This window comes from Poecile atricapillus, chromosome 1, assembly GCF_030490865.1.
Source record: "Poecile atricapillus isolate bPoeAtr1 chromosome 1, bPoeAtr1.hap1, whole genome shotgun sequence".
NCBI classification, from domain to species: domain Eukaryota; kingdom Metazoa; phylum Chordata; class Aves; order Passeriformes; family Paridae; genus Poecile; species Poecile atricapillus.
Window position 1 is genome coordinate 114,846,676 of NC_081249.1, and position 15,894 is coordinate 114,862,569.

The following is a 15,894-nucleotide window of genomic DNA, read 5'->3' on the forward strand; positions in this document are numbered from 1 at the left end:
ACTTCTTCCTCTCATCAGAAGCTCTGCAGAAATTAAATCCTATTAGTGTATAAGTCTCATGCAATAACTGTGACATTCTGGGGATTTTCACTGCCAGGCTCAGCAAAAAAAAAAAAAAAAACCTTACCAGAGGAGAAGTCCTTCAAATGCCAGACATCCGAGACATCTGGAGCCTCAAGGCTTCCTTCTGTGCACAGGATTTAGGGCTAATCCCAAAGCTCCCCAGCCCTTCACTGCTGCATCTCAGCTCTGTGCTCTGCCCCATCCCATCCAGCAGAGCAGCTTCCCTACCTTGGGTCACCCATGTCCCATCCCTGGCAGTGTCCAAGGCCAGGCTGGACAGGGCTTGGACTAACCTGGACCAGAGGAAGGTGTGGCACTAGAGGAAGGGGGTGGGGCGCTGGATGATCTTCAAGGTCCCTCCCACCTAAACCAGTCTGTGCTTCCCTGATTCCCAGTGCCTCAATGTAGAGGATTTTAATGGATCTCAAATACTGCATGAGCCTCCAAGTTCTTCTTCACCTGCTTTTTTTTAGTGCTGGAAACATCAGATCTTTGCACCTCTTCCCAAAGTGAAGTGGACACATTTGTTTATCATCAAGAAGCCCCATTATCTTCAAACCTTTCCCTACAAATACCCAAGTGTGTCAATGCCACAGCAGCAATACCAGGGCAGTTCCCACTCCTTCCTTAATGACATCTCCTGACAAGTTCCTAGAGCTGCTCTGGAACAGGGCTTTCCTCCAAACAGGCACCAACTGAGTGGATTTATCTGGGCTGTCCCAGCCCATCAAGGAGAGGGACGCGCCTGAAGCACAGATATCAGCTCAATTCCCACCTCTGTTGCCCAAGTCTCAGCTCAGGGAGGCTGACAGCCAGACTCTGAAAAGCAAAACCCCTTTCCTGAAATCCCCCCCCACTTCTTTCCCTGCAGCTTTCCATTGGCATCTCCAGAGAGCCAGAGCCCGGTTTCCAGGGAACATTTTCCACCCAAACGCTAAGGGAAGCAGCACGTGATTCACCTCTGCCATCTGCTTTCCAAGGGGGCTTTCTCCTCTGAAAACTCACAGTTAAAAACACCAATAAAACAAACAAAAACACCCCAAAACAACAAGGCCTCACTGCCTTATCCGTAATAGGAAGCCCTTTGGGAAGCAGAAGTCTTTAAAGGGCAGATATCTTCTGTCCGTTATCTGAGACATCTTCCTAGGCTTCGTTAAGCACATCACAAACTTACTTTTGTTAGCGGAAGTACAGATGGCATTTTGAGCTAAAGATCAGGATCCCATTTCCTTCCTCTAAAGCAAAAGGCAAACATTAGCAAGGACTGCTGTGGTTAACCTTTAATTATTGCACAAGAAGCCCCAGTCCACAGCTCTCACAGGCTCTTCAGAGCTCAGAGCCCCTTGCAGGGCCTGAAAGGGCTCCAGGAGAGCTGGAGAGGGGCTGGGGACAAGGCCTGGAGGGACAGGACACAGAGAATGGCTTCCTACTGCCAGAGGGCAGGGATGGATGGGATATTGGGAAGGAATTGTTCCCTGGGAGGGTGGACAGGCCCTGGCACAGGGTGCCCAGAGAAGCTGTGGCTGCCCCTGGATCCCTGGGAGTGTCCAAGGCCAGGTTGGAACTGGGGCTTGGAGCAGCCTGGATGATGAGGTGAGCTCATCCTTAAGGTCCCTTCCAACCCAAACAATTCTGCAGTTCAAGATTTGCTCCCACGCCAGGGAGAGCTTGGACCCCCAAGAAAAGGGCTGTGAATTAGACACACCCAGCTCAGGGACAACCAGTGCTGAACCTGATCCCATCCCAAAAGCAATTAAACCAGTTGATAAATAAAATAGAGGCTTTGGGACAGGTTTGAGGGAGGCAAGTTTTAAAGCCAAGTGTTGTGTATGGAGGGTGAGCAGGTGACAGGGGAAGAGGGAACCTCTTCAGGTTCTTACCCCTCAGATCCCAAATCACACATGAGCTGGGACATCCCTTCTCCCAGAGGAGCCTCCAGCTGCGGGGATCTGTCACCAGAAGATGCTTCAGCACACTCTGCTTAGCACCTTCCCAAGGAAAAGCCAAGAAAAAACACATCCAAGTAAGGTTTCTTCTCATGGCCAGGCTTCCCCAAAGTGGAAATAATCCCTGCATGGCTCCCCACAGAGCTCAGTTCCTGCATGTCAGCATCCAGGCTGTGGCAGCATTGTACCTTTCCACTTCCCCTGCCGTAAAATTGAGTTATTCTGGGCTCAGAACTGACACCAAGTCAAACTCCATCTGTTTCCACCACGATAAAGATTCCTCCGAGGTTGCTGTGCTGAGTACCTGCGACATTGCTGCCATGGCTCCCAGCTCAGCTCTCCCACAGCAGGAGCAGGGAGCTGTGTGATGCCAGAATTAGTGCCTGCTCTGCTCAGGGTTTATCCTGGGCTGGGTGCAAGGCAGGGTCTTTGTGCTTTTTCAGTGCTATGCACAGCACTGGTAAGCAGGGAGTCAGGAGTAAGGAGAAAAGCACAACCATGACAGGAAAAACTCGGGAGACAGCTCTTTCCAAAGCCATTTTTTGCCACGTGGAAGTTCCACAAGTTGCAGCAGAGTCAGAGAAGCATCCCACCCACACAATTTAATTCAGAGCTTGTTCTACATTAAACTGTAAAAAAAAAAAAGCAAAACCTGTCAAGAGGTGCAACAGCAGGAGAGAAGAGCAAATGCCACAGCACCAGCATCTTTGCACCCTGCAAGAAACGGGATGAGAAAGCCTCAAGGACTACCTGTATTTCTGGAAGCAGAGAGGTTTCATGAAGTGCTGGTGAGCTGGAGGAGCAGAGCAAGCCCAGCAGCAGCAGAGCAGGTGGGCAGGCAGGGAATCAGGAGCGGGATTTGCTCCAGCAACACGAATGACGAGCAGGATCAAGCGCTTGGGTGACAAATCCATTTGTGCTGGATAAACAAGGACAGCCAAGCTCACCCATGGCCAAAAACAGCAGCAGCAGGTCAAGGGCTCCCTGCAGAGTCACTGCGCTGGGTGACAGCTCGGCTGTGACGTGCCACTGTCACAGCACCTTCCTCAGACGCTGGGTGGGAAGCTCTGCTGCGCCCTCAGCTCTTTCAGAGCCCAAATAACCACTGACATCTCTAGAAATGCTGTCAGCAGCCCCACTGGGGCAGCCACCCATCCATACACTGCCTGTGGGCTGGACAGAACCCTCACCTCTGCTCTGCAGCCAGGCTGGGAGAGCTGGGGGTGCTCACCTGGAGAGGAGAAGGCTCCAGGGAGAGCTCAGAGCCCCTTGCAGGGCCTGAAGGGGCTCCAGGAGAGCTGGAGAGGGACTGAGGACAAGGCATGGAGGGACAGGACACAGGGAATGGCTTCCCACTGCCAGAGGGCAGGGTTGAGGTCAGGATCTTGCTGGACCAGCAGAGCAAGGTCCTGTACTGCCAGAACAACAATAAACCTGAGTGACACACAATTCTGTCACTGCTGTCCCCAGCCTGGCAGCAAATAAGCTCACACCAGAGGAAAGCCCTTTGGGAGATGACATCTTGAGAAAATTGACTTTATTCTCACCTTTAAGTCTGGATGGGCTGAATGCTCTGTGGGGACACTGGGTATTCCCTCAGGGACTGCACCAGCCTTGGCCAGGGTGAGGGACACACAGAGCAGCCTCAAACTCTCTCCTGACAAACCAGTTTTCACTTCATTCTGTGGGGTTTTTTTCCCCCCCATAACAGCTCGTAGGCTGTCCTAAGGAGACCCACGTTCAGTCTGAAAAGGCACATTTTTGCCAACAATATTTCAGAAAGCCGAGTGACGCCGTCGGCAGCAGCCCCCGTGCTGTTCCACCCCCAGAGGGAGGGGATTCCTGTGAACAAGCAGATCTCCCGTGCTCCGCATCCCCCCTCACTGCCACCCCCTCAGGGGAAAGTGCCACTTCCACATGGAAAGCAAGGAGCCAACACATTCCCTGCTGCCCTCCCTCCCAAATCACTCAGAGCCACCCCCAGTCTCTGGGAACCAGGGCTGGGGGAGCAGCAGAGGCGGCTTCAGCTGCCAGACACCTCCACGTGCCAATGGCTCTCAGGGAAAAGTGCCCAGAAATAGCTCAGACACCTCTACCCAGCCCCATAAGACCGGGATTTTTCCCCTGTCCCATTTATCCATGGGATACCTGCCTCCTCCACAGCCCCCAGTCACTACAAGCAGGGAACTGAGGGGGTTTGGAGAGCTCTGTTACATTCCAAGCCAACCCCAGAACACCAAGGTGCACTCAGCCACCAGGATGAATAAAAACAATGCTCAGGGGATGGGTTTTAGCTGCAAAACAGCCCAGGTGAGCATCCCACGAGGTGGTGAAGCACTCCCCCGCAGCAGCAGGAGAACTTTCCCCATCACCACCTTCACATCCCAGTGGTCCCAAAGATGCTCTGTGAGCTGGGATTGTTGGTTCAGGTTAAACTGGGCAGAGCTCTTTGCCAAACACCTCCCCCTGCAGAGCTCCCAGAGCTGTTTTGGGCAGGTTGTGTCCAAAGCTGAAGGTATTTCTGGTACCTGCTTAACTTCTATCATGGCAGGGAAATAAATAATAAAATACTCACAAAACAAGGGTTCATCCTTTGGCTTTTGCACCAGAGAAAAACCTGCTAGAAAGGAAAAGGGAAGGAGAAAATCTACCACAGATTCCCATTCTATTGTCCCATTCCATTTCCTCAGTGGGCCTGTGCTACTGCTTGTGGCAAAGACTGGCATTAAGCTGAGGTTACAATTAAAACAGAGCAAAAATTATGCAGTAAAATGGTGCAGCCAGGCAAAGGCTCCCACCCAGCATTTTCCAAACCCTCTCTCCCACCTCACAAGACTCAACAACCCCCAAGGAAGAAAGAAAAATCAATCTCCATGTCTGCCCTTCTACAGTGCCCAAGTGTTCGTGCCCTCGTCTTGCCCCACTAAGGCAGTGCCACATCCTTTATTTTGCAGTCACTGGAAAATACACCTATTTTCTTAGCCAAAACCACTGGTGTCTGCAAGATAAAGGGGGATGATCCCAAATCTTTTTAGTATCTGACATCTTTCCTTTCAGAGTCATCATCACAGCATCACCCTAAGTTATGTCACATTATTGTAGGACAAATAACCAACAAATTACTTCTTTGTGGTGCTCAAGTGTTTTTCCATTTAAAAGGCAGGATAAAAAGCTCAGTCCTTTCCTGTTCCCATGGAGAAACAGGAGGGAGATGGCACAGGCAAGACCCAAACCCTCAGAGCTCCAGGATGACCATGGCAGACAGGTCTTCATTAGATTTTTCATTGTTTTACAGTTCTATAAAGCCAGACAAGGGGCAAACCCTTTTCTTTTTTTTTTTCTTTTTTGTCACATTGTAAATGATGGGCAAAATGAGAAGATCAGACTCTGCAGCTGAGCAAGAAAAATATTTAAATACAGCCCTCATGTTGCATGGTAGGGAGAGGATTTATTACTGCTGGGATACAGGACTTTCCCCACAGGCTGCCTTCCCAAATTCCCAAGGCTCCCACCTGGCAGTGGGCCCTGGGGGGAATCCCGACACCTCAGCAGTCCCTGTGTATCCACTCACAGCATAATTTACATCCAAGCTCAGCCACTTGCAGCAATATTTATTTTTTTAATGCCAGCTCCAGTGCCTCAGCCCAGAGCTTGTTCTCGACAGCTCTGCCATTTAGCAAGCATTAAACCTGATGGGGCATGAGACAGAACAGGGTTTTCCTCACAGCCCTGTCCAAGAGCTGCCTCAGTAGAGCTGACTGCCACAAGCCTTTTAGGCAGTATTTATTTCATACCTTTCCTTCACAGAAAAAAAACCAAAACAATATTTAAAAAAAAAAAAAGTAACAGCCTTTCGGAATCAAACATATGGGATCAGTCACCAAATGTGGCCAGTCTGGGGACAAAATAGCTCATAAGCTTCAGGCAGTGCTGAAACACAACAGTAAGTTTTAGGGTGGCCAGACAAAAGCAAGCAGAAGAAGACAGACTCCAGGCTGCCCCACAATTGTATTTCACTTCCAGCTTGAAGCAGAAAACCCCTTCAAAAAAGGAGGAATTGGGTCAGGGATCCAGTTTGCAGCTCTCCATGTTAGAGGGAGGTTTGGAGTCACTGCAAGCCCTTCCCTCCAAAGGCTGGTTTGTGTTTCCTGACTGTGATTTTTAAACCAGAGAACTGACAGTGCCTCAAGCCTGCAGGGTTGGAGCTGTAAGAAGCACCAAGGATGTTCTTTCTCCCCAGCCTTACACTCAATTCAGATATAACAATCAGCATATCAACTCTGGGAGAAATCAGATGGCTTTGCTACACAGGGCACTGGAATTGCACGGCCCCAGGAACTCCTATTCCCACTTATTTTAGCTCTGGCTCTCTGGGATTAGGTTGCTCTGACAAAGCCCAGGCAGAAGCACCGGAGGCTGATAAACCCCATTAGCTGCTCACACAGCTGCTAGCTGGAAAAACTGGGAACAACTTGGGAGCTCCACGGTCAGGCTGACCTTGGGCACAGCAGCAGGGAACAGCAACCAGCATTTGCTCCCACTTTTCTCCCAACCCATCTCCTCCAACCTGCAGCACAGCCAGGGCTGATTTTCCTCAGATTAAGCCCAGCTCAGGCAGCCTAAAGCGTGGCTTTGAGAGGGACAGAACACAGGCTTCCCACTGCCAGAGGGCAGGGATGGATGGGATATTGGGAAGGAGTTGTTCCCTGCAAGGGTGGGGAGGCCCTGGTACAGGGTGCCCAGAGAAGTTGTGGCTGCCCCTGGATCCCTGGAAGTGCCCAAGCCCAAGCAATTCTCCATCACTTCAGTCTTTGCCAGCTTCAATCCAACGTTTTCCCACCCTTACAGAGGTCAGAGCCCTGAAGGAGCACCAAGATGAGGCAGGAAATCTCTGCTCCCTGCACTGGTGTTCCATGGCTGCACAAAAACTCCAGGATTTCTGCCTCTGAGCAAAGAGCAGCCTGGAGAGATGCAAGAATCCCTAAATTGAACTCACAGCATCCTTAAGTTTGGAAAACAGCTCAAAGACCTTCGAGTCTGATCAGTAACCTGACTCTGCCAGGTCCCGCACTAAACCATGTCCCCAAGTGCCACATCTACACCTCTTTTTGGAGACTGAACACCTCCAGCCTGGTTCAACCCATGCTGAGAGCAGCCACCACCTCATTACCCACACACAGAGCACACAACAACCAGGCACACGCAGCCAGTTCACAAACTCTGATCCCAAAATTTAAATTAAAAAACAAAATAAAAGCACATTGGAGAGGGACTTACAGAGCAGCAGCACTCGCAGCACAATTCCTGGTTGAGTGTTCTGTGCTAAGGGACCCAGGGCAGCCTCATCCCCGAAGCCCTGCTGATATTCAGGTTTCATAGTGCAGATAAGCCCGAGCTGGAACAGCTCTTACGCACTGCAGGTTTTATCTGTGGCACAGCACACTTGTTACAGACCCTCTCTTATCAGCACTGCAAATATCAGCCCAGATAAGGGGAGGCACACAATGCCTGGGAAGGTGCAGAAACTGGAGCAGACACTTTGGGGTTTGACTCCTTTGGCCTCATCTGCCCCAGCTCATGACCTCGAGGGCTCACCCTGCGTTCCCCCCACAGCTCCACATCCAGCCCCCAAACTGCTCCAGGACAGGGGCAGAGCAGACTTCCAGCCAGTCCTTCAGATCTGTCCCTCCAGGGAACCCTGCAGATGAGCTGCAGAGTTCAGGGAAATGGGGAAAAAGCCATTATTTCCCCTGAGCTGGGAGAGGAGAAGCCAAGAGAGCAAAGTGATTTTCCTCACCGGTCCAATACAGCTCTATACAACCAATTACCCCAGAAATTTGGATTTAGGGACTCTCATGACAGAAGGGGTTTAACAGAGCGAGCTGACCCTTTCAGAAACATAGAGGACTCGAAAATTTAAGCTTGTTGTGCTGTTAGAAGTGGATCCGTATCTGCTCATTACAGGGCAGCTCTAAACAGTCTGGACACGGGGTTAAAGCTTCCCCAGGCTCCCCTCCTGCCCAGCCAGTCACATTCCCACTGTGACAGTGGGTGTTTATCCTTCAAGAAGACCAGCCGCAGCAGAAGCCTTGGCTTTCAGGTCAAATCCCATCTTGCCATGAGCAAGCCAACCTTTCTCCTGACACCTCTCACCAGCAGGGACCACCCAAAGGGACCATCCCCCTGCTCCAGGTGACAGGAGAACAGGGTACCAGCACCATTAAGGCAGAGATTCCCTTCACAGAACCACTCTAGAACGATTCTACCCAGCTCCTGAGGCCCAGCAAAGCACAGGACAAGGCTTGAGCTCCATGTTAACCGCTTGTACCTCAGATTGGAGCTGAAATCTTCCCAGGTACAAACCCAGGGAAGGCCAATCCCCTCCCACACTGCTCCTGCCCGTGCTTTCAGGGACAGCAGCTCCATCCCTCTAATCCCACAAGCAGCTTTATTTCTCCTGGCAAAGCAGAACTGTCCCAGGAGCCCTGGCAGGGTCTGTGTTTCAGGAACGTGCAGCCACGCAGCCGAGTGACCTTGTGAGGCACAAAGGTTTGTCCCTGCCAACATCAGACACACCAGAGCACGCCTCTTCCCACCACCTGAACATCTGGACACCTACAGCTGCCTTACACCACGTTCCTTTAACACACTGCTCTCCCAGAGCAAGAGCCTGGAGAGCCAAACCAAAAAAACCCCAAAACAAACACGTTCCTACACACAGGAGACAGATTAGGAAACAGTCGTGATAAGGGAAAGTATCTCCAGCCGAGCTGTCAACCTTGCACTTTAAATCAGGATTTTAATGAGGGCTGCAAGCACTCTGCGTTTGGGTGATTAACTCACAGCTAAAGACGAGTTGAGCTGCTTCATTCTGAAAGCAGATCCTGCCTCCCGGTTCCAGGCAGGAGCAGGGAAGCAGGAGATGATCTTACAAGCTGTCAGCCACCTCCAAGTGATGCCAAAGCCCATGCAGGGAGGGGAAATCACCCCGAAAACAAGAGCCTGCCACCTTTCTCTGTTCACAAAGCATCAAATGCAACACAGCAAGTGGTGTGGGAGCTCCCAGTCCCCAGCTCCAGGGCACAGGGAAAAGGGAGACAGCAATATCTGTATTTTTGGGGGGCATTTTGATATCTAAGAGCTGGAAAGCAGGGATTACAAACCCAGTGGCCCAAGTGCAGAGCAATCCTCGATGATGAATGTAATTTGCATGTGAAATCTAAATCTAAAAATAGGTGTTTGAGAAGGTCTTACCTCACTTCTTGGCTTGATGAATTCCAGGGCTCCCAAATACCCCAAATGTAGAGATCTCACGGACTGTTCAGGCACTAGTACTGTGCAGATCTCCAAGACCAACCAGCCACAGCCATGGATGGAGAAAGCCCAAAAAGCTTGAGAGAAATGGAGAAAATCATGCCTGGACACCCAGACCAGGACACAGGAGCTGCCTCTTTGCTGGGTTTCAAACTGCAACAGGATTGACTGACAGTTTCAAGTCTCAATGACAACATTCCTGAATGATTAGCAGGCAGATTGCTACCAAAATTCCCACAATACCTTCAACAATCACTGCTGATCAGGAAACTGCCTACAAAACACTCCCTACCTGACAGCCTTGAGGAATTCCTTAATGGGGCTGCTTCATGCAAGAAATGAGAATTACAGAATCATCAAGGTTTGGGTTGGAAGGGGTCTTAAAAATCATCTTTTTCCATGGGCAGGGACACCTTCCACTAGTCCAGGTTGCTCAAAGTAGTAGGGATTTGAACACACACTTCCCACCTTCTCCAAAAGCACGGTTTTTCCCCTCTGAGAAAGGTCAAGGGGTTGGATGACTCTTCCCTACACCAACAGCTGTAGGTGTACGGAATGCAGGACATTCAGGAAACATGCAGGAAATATTTTAATCCCAAGGAAAGCATTAATTACCTCTTGGCAAAAAAAGAAATAAAAGCCAATCCAGATAACACACTCCCCCAGGTATCACAGAGAGACCTCAGCACGGTGGTAAATCCCTGTAAACAAACCTAAGCCCACCCTATCCATCCCAGGTACTGGGTTTAAGCCATAACCTGGGAAGCCCCCAGCCCCATCCTGCCCCTTGGCAGCACAGTGGGGAAGCACTAGACACAGCAAGAGGACCTGAGGCATGACCTGGGATAGAGGTGCCAGTTTTGTCCCCATTCCCCAAGGTTTTACTCAGACAAGAGCCCTGCAGTCAGCTCAGGGGGATGAAATGGGGTCACACACACAGGGACACCTCCCAAGGGCCATGCCAGGTCCCTCCCTCCTGGCAAGGTCCAGGGCAATTCTGCAGGACAGCAAGCCCAGACGTGAGCCTCAAATCCTCTCCAAGCTCTTAAGTGCCCTGCTCAGGATTAGTCCTGCTTCCCAAGAATCTTGTGGAATACACTGAGCATCCCCTGTCACCTTCAGGTGCCAATTCCCAGCAGCTCACCACGGGCTAGGGCCAGCTCCAGGCAGGAAAATTTAATGCATTTTGTTTTGCTGCAATTCTGCAGCAGGAAAGCAGAACAGTGACTTGATTTTAGACTTGATTTATGATTAGGTGACTGTCAGCTCAAGAGATTCATCAATACCAGCTAAGTGGCCCAAATATAATCTCCTAGAGTGGTTCAGGAGAACACGTGGACGTTGAAGGGTACAACCAGTCCATTACATCTTTTTAAAGGCTACACCCAAAAATACCTACTAGAGGAAACTCTGGGTTTCACCTTGGACTATTTCAGTCAGATACAAGCTGCTTTCCCTGGGCAAACGTGAGCCTGAAACTCAGCACAGCTAAAAACAGCCAAGGACCAGAATGTTTCTGCTCTGTGCATTTCACCTCGGGCTGGGGGAGGGACAAGTTTCATTTCACCTCAGCGAGGAGGAAAGGGAAGCAAAACACAGGGGCCAGACATTTACCAAGAGGTTTTACAAGCTGCAGAGGCATTTGAAGAGAAGCAGCAGGATTTTAAATAAATAAATAAAAATAAACAAATTTAAAGGCAAGCTGACACCTAAGGGGGAAAGTGGGAGATAAAAAGCCGCTTTGGTACAGCGCCACGTGGTAACTCTGAAAGTGAAACAGATCCTTCTGAGCTTGCCCAGACAAGAAGAGAATAAACTTACAGTCCATCACCTCCGAGACCTCCAGGACTCAGCAGCCTGGACCCCAAGCTCCTCATGGAAAGTGTGGCTCCAGCACAGAGAGAGGTGCAGGGAGGGCAGCAGGAGTCAGGTTTGTCATGACTAAGGAATTGCATTAAAACCAGTCCAGGCTCTTTCCAAGGAAGAGATTAACCACCAGCAGGGCTCTGCACAGATGGGGACAGAGCTGGTGCCCAGATTTGTGCAGCACCCCAGGAAAGGTGCAATTTCCCCCTCTCCTATCCCCAGTTCACCCTTCATCCAGCAGGGGAAAAAAAGAAATAAAACCAGATCAAGGGTCACACATGCAAAAAAATAGTCACAAAAAGAAACATTTTTCATTTTTCACCATCAGGACTAATCCTGCCCAAGGACCAGGAGGACAAAAAAGACAGGGCTCAATCCCAACCTGGAATGGATTCCAACTGTGGAAACATGGAATGCATGGAGGCACAGGCACAAAAAACTTCCCCACCCCCATCCCCAAAGGTGCTTGTTTGAACACCGTTCAGGGGAACGCTCTGTACCTTGAGACCACTCCTTGGCAGAAGTCTTCTACAAATATTTAATTGCATACAAAAAAATAAAACTTGTTGTTGTTGTTTGTCCGGCTATTGAGCAATGACAGACTATTGCACCAAATATTCAGGCAGTTGTCCTGCCAGTATCTGTGGGCACTTCTGGAGGAAGTGGGGAGAACGCAGTGGTTTGCTAAAGAGGAAAAGGCAGCAAAGCAAACACCAGTGTGCAGCTTAATTTTTTATTTTAAGGTCAAGACATGCACGGAAGTAGCTGTATCTAATCGCTGTTTATGGAGGGGCTGGCAGGCAAAAGCAATGACCATAAAGTCTTTTAAATCCCTTTTCCCAGCATCATACTCCAGATGTTCCCGAGAAGGGCTGTTAAGCACCAGGAGCAGAGCTGGAGGGGGAACGCTCGGTTTGGGAAGAAGGGAGGGGGATGAGGTGCCCGTCTCCTAAAGCCACCTGGCACAGAACCCCTGTGAGCCCCTCTGGAGCGAGGGTGGCAGCTCCGTGCACTGCTCGGCGGGGATGGGGAAGGAGCTCCTCGGTGTGACACTGCCCTCTCCTGAGCGCAGGGGATGCTCAGCCTCACAGCCGGCCCCAAAACAGCATTTCGGGGAGCCCTGAGCAAAAACCCCAGCCAACAAACACAGGAAGCGAGACACCACTCACCCCACAGCAGCTCCAGCTGGCAGCAGCAGAGCCCAGAGCAGCAGCAGAGCCCAGAGCAGCAGCAGAGCCCAGAGCAGCAGCAGCACTGGCTGGGGGTCAGCACCGGAGTGAAATACCCCTGCTTCAGCTCTTTGGAGCCCAATTAGCAGCGGCTGCAGACTAATGAAGCAAAGTGGCTGCCAGGTGGATCCCATCTCCTCCTCTCAAAGGGTGGAACTGGATGAGCTTGAAGGTCCCTTCCAACCCAAACCATTTCATGAATATCAGCGTGAAGGTACAAAGCATCTCAGGGACGGGAGCACAGCCTCTGTGGGTGCATCATCTCAACAAAAAGGAGTTTAAAACCAGCATTTCAGATTCCAGGGATAGCATATTCCTACCCCACTATGTTTGCAGGAAAGCTGCTCTCAGGAGGAGCCTGGAGTGCCCCTCCACCAGTGACTGCCACACCTTCCCACACAAGCCCAGAGCTGCACCAGGATTATTTCAAAGGTACAACCATTCCCTTTTATCTTCAGCCTCAGGAAGACTCACAGAGCAAGTTAAAGGACAATATTCCCCCCAGGTGTGTCTGGTTAAAGGGCACCCAGACATAACTTCCACCACCTGTGAGCATCAAAGTGCAGGGTGAAGGAGCCACCTGCTCCCTGCATCTTTAACCTCCACCTACAACAGCACTTGCACCTGTGAGTTACTCCAACCCACACGTTGAAAACGCTTAAAAACCCACAAAGTAAAAAAAAACACCAACTAAATATACTGATTTTAAGGCAGTTACTTGAGATCAAATGCACCTGGGTACACAGTTAGTGGGTAAAAGTACAACAAAAGGTTGTCCCCTCACAGCTGGTTCTGTGTCTCCTTATAACCTTCCTGGTTTATAGAACAATTTGTTGCCTTGCTAAAAACCAAACCCTTTATCATTAATTCCGAGCCAGCAATTTCTGAATCTACAACCTGACACCACATCAATTGATCCGACCAAGACTCATTTTCCTTCCAAGACAAATACCAGTCGTGCTTTGCCGAATTCATCACAGGGAAAAGTGTAACAGGCAGAACACGCTCATTTAATAAAAAAAGTACAGCTTGACAGAGACACCCACTCTAAAATTAACTCTGCCATCAAAGCAGAGCTTGTATTTGCCTCTGAAGAAGCTCCTCCTAAATCACAGAGAAATATTCTGCAGCTCCACATTGCTGGGATATCAGCGTGAAGATGCTTCAAAGCTTGGCAGAGGAGAATATGTTAAAATAACAGGCTTTAAGGAGTCAGGATGCATCACTGCTCAGGTGGATAAAGGCTGGCTAATGAATTAATGGACCATTTTCCATAGCAATCTGACGAGGAAAATGGGCATGCCAGCCAAAACGTGAGGCAGGAAATCCATTTACCTCAGCTTTTCCCCAGCCACACCTGCCAAGGGCAACCTGGCAATTTGTAAAGGAAAAACAAGGGAGAAGGCTCTTATCCTGCAGGGCTGGGTGATCCAAACCCCAAAAAAGCTCTTTAAGAAGCAGCACCACTATAACTTCTACTTGCTAATCAGCAGCAATCTAAATTTCCTGGCAGCTGGAGCATCCTGAGGAGACTCCAGCATCCGAACGACGCACTTGGACTCAGCATTCTCCGTGCACAGCGTAACTTTCTAATGTAGACAAATCTGTCCAGGCTCCTTCCCACCAGAACAAAGAGCCAGCAGAGAGAACCATAGTTGATTATTTTTTAAATTTCACATGCAGTATGGCTATGCCTATTCCTGTCATCTATCCCTAATCCCCCTCCAACCCCAGAATAACCCTTAAACCAACACGATTACACGCAACAAGGACCCACCCCTAAAATCCAAAAGCACGGCAAGTTCAACGTGGCCAGGTTTTTCCTGGCTGGAGAATCCCCATTTCCATCTCACCAGGGGTGAAATTTCACAGCTTCTACACCAGGAATTGCTCCAGCAGCCCTTTTCCAAAGAAAGGCTCACATGCCGACTGCAACTCTTCCATGCCCAGTTTTCCGGGCGGGGAACAGACAGGACGTGGGTGAGGGCTTCAAGAAAACAGCAACGAGACGAATTTTCCCCCCCTTTTCTTCCTGAATTACTCTTTTTTTGAATTAGTTTATTTTCAAAGCATCAAGACAAAGTAACACCCTCTTACATTCACCTTTTTTCCACCCTCTCTGCTCAGCGCTCGCTGGAAATTTGGGGTCTTTAACAGAGGCTTTGCTGCGGGGAATGTCGCCAAGAGCCATCCAGGACATCGCTGAGCATCCTCAGGGAGCTGGATGGGCACCGAGTGCTCCTCCAGCTGGACCAGCAACCACAAATCAATCCCTCTTGGGATTCTGCTGCCTCAGGATTTTACAGCTCCGGACAACACCAGTGTGAAGCCCTGGAACCGCGGGACACTGCAGATGCCATCATTTCATATCGAAATGAAGCGTTCTCTGTAAAACGGGCAGGGCCTGAAGGGGGAAGAGCAGCGTCCAGATCCACCCCCGGACACTCTGGGGGTCTCAGAGAGCAGAGGGGGCACCCCGGGACCTCTCCCCGGGTGGGTGCCCACCCTCACCCCCCCTCGCCGGGAGCAGCCGGTCACATCCCCAACTTCGCTCGGGATGCTGGCGGCCAGGTGAGCCACCACGGGCACACAGGGCAAAGAACACCTTTCGGCCGTGGAAAAGAAACACCCTTTGGGGCAAAGCAACGCGGCTCCGGAGCCCCTTCTGGGGGGTGCAGCCCTGCCCAGCTGTCCCAGCCGCAGCAGCTCAGCGTCACCCCTCGCCAGGCGGGGGAAGCCCCCAGCCCACCCAGCCCGCCCCTTCCCTTTACCTGCTGCCGCTGGGAAATCCGCCGGCTTCCCGAGCCCCGGGAAGGGCGAGGCCGGCCCCGGCGGCAGGGCTGTGCCAGGGCCGGCAGGGAAGGGCGCAGGGAGGGCGCTGGCACGGCCGCAGCCCCGGCCCCGCAGCCCGGCTCGGCTCGGGAGCGGGGCGGGCGCTGGGCCGGGCGGCTCCGCCCCGGGCAGCGCGGGAGGAGCGCACGGACGAGAGCAGCAGCAGCAGCAGGAGGAGGAGGAGGAGAAGAAAAGGAAGCTGCAGCCCGCCGTGGGCAGCTCTGCTGTTTGGGGTGTCCCCCGGCTGCCAGCGAACCCCACAAGGGTTCGGGTTTGGGGGGCAAGGGAAAGGTCGGGGCAGCCCTGGGGAGGGGAGTGCTTGGCACTGTGCCGGGGGGTTTGGGAATGCTGAGCCCCTAAAGGGCAGCGAGCAGCCCGGAATCACACAATGGATTAGGGGGGTAAGGGACCTTAAGGATCATGGCATTCCAACCTCCCTTTCCACTGTCGCAGGTTGTTGCAAGCCCCGTGCAGCCTGGCGCTGCACACTTCAGGGATGGGGCAGGCACAGCTTGGGGTAGGAGGGATGTTCTGTGTTCCCACCGAGGTGGATAAAAAGGATCAGGTGGGGATTTCGGCTTTGCAGCCTCCTGATTTCTTCCCCAAATTTTCCAACTCACCCTTCATTGTTTCTACCCCCTTTA

The 15,894-nt window shown here is 51.2% G+C and overlaps 1 protein-coding gene across 3 annotated transcripts in view; it reads right to left on the reverse strand.

The window, feature by feature from the left end:
* GDPD5 (glycerophosphodiester phosphodiesterase domain containing 5) overlaps nucleotides 1–15,337 on the reverse strand; it is a 107,548-nt gene extending 92,211 nt beyond the window's left edge. Inside the window, exon 1 of one of the 3 annotated variants that reach the window (XM_058856293.1) lies at nucleotides 15,190–15,337. The gene's annotated coding sequence lies outside the window, so the exon portion shown is untranslated. Of the gene's footprint in view, nucleotides 1–127; nucleotides 256–7,286; nucleotides 7,415–15,189 lie in introns of those variants that run through there. The other 2 variants (XM_058856283.1, XM_058856303.1) reach the window with 2 other exon arrangements.
* Nucleotides 15,338–15,894: the final 557 nt, after the last annotated feature.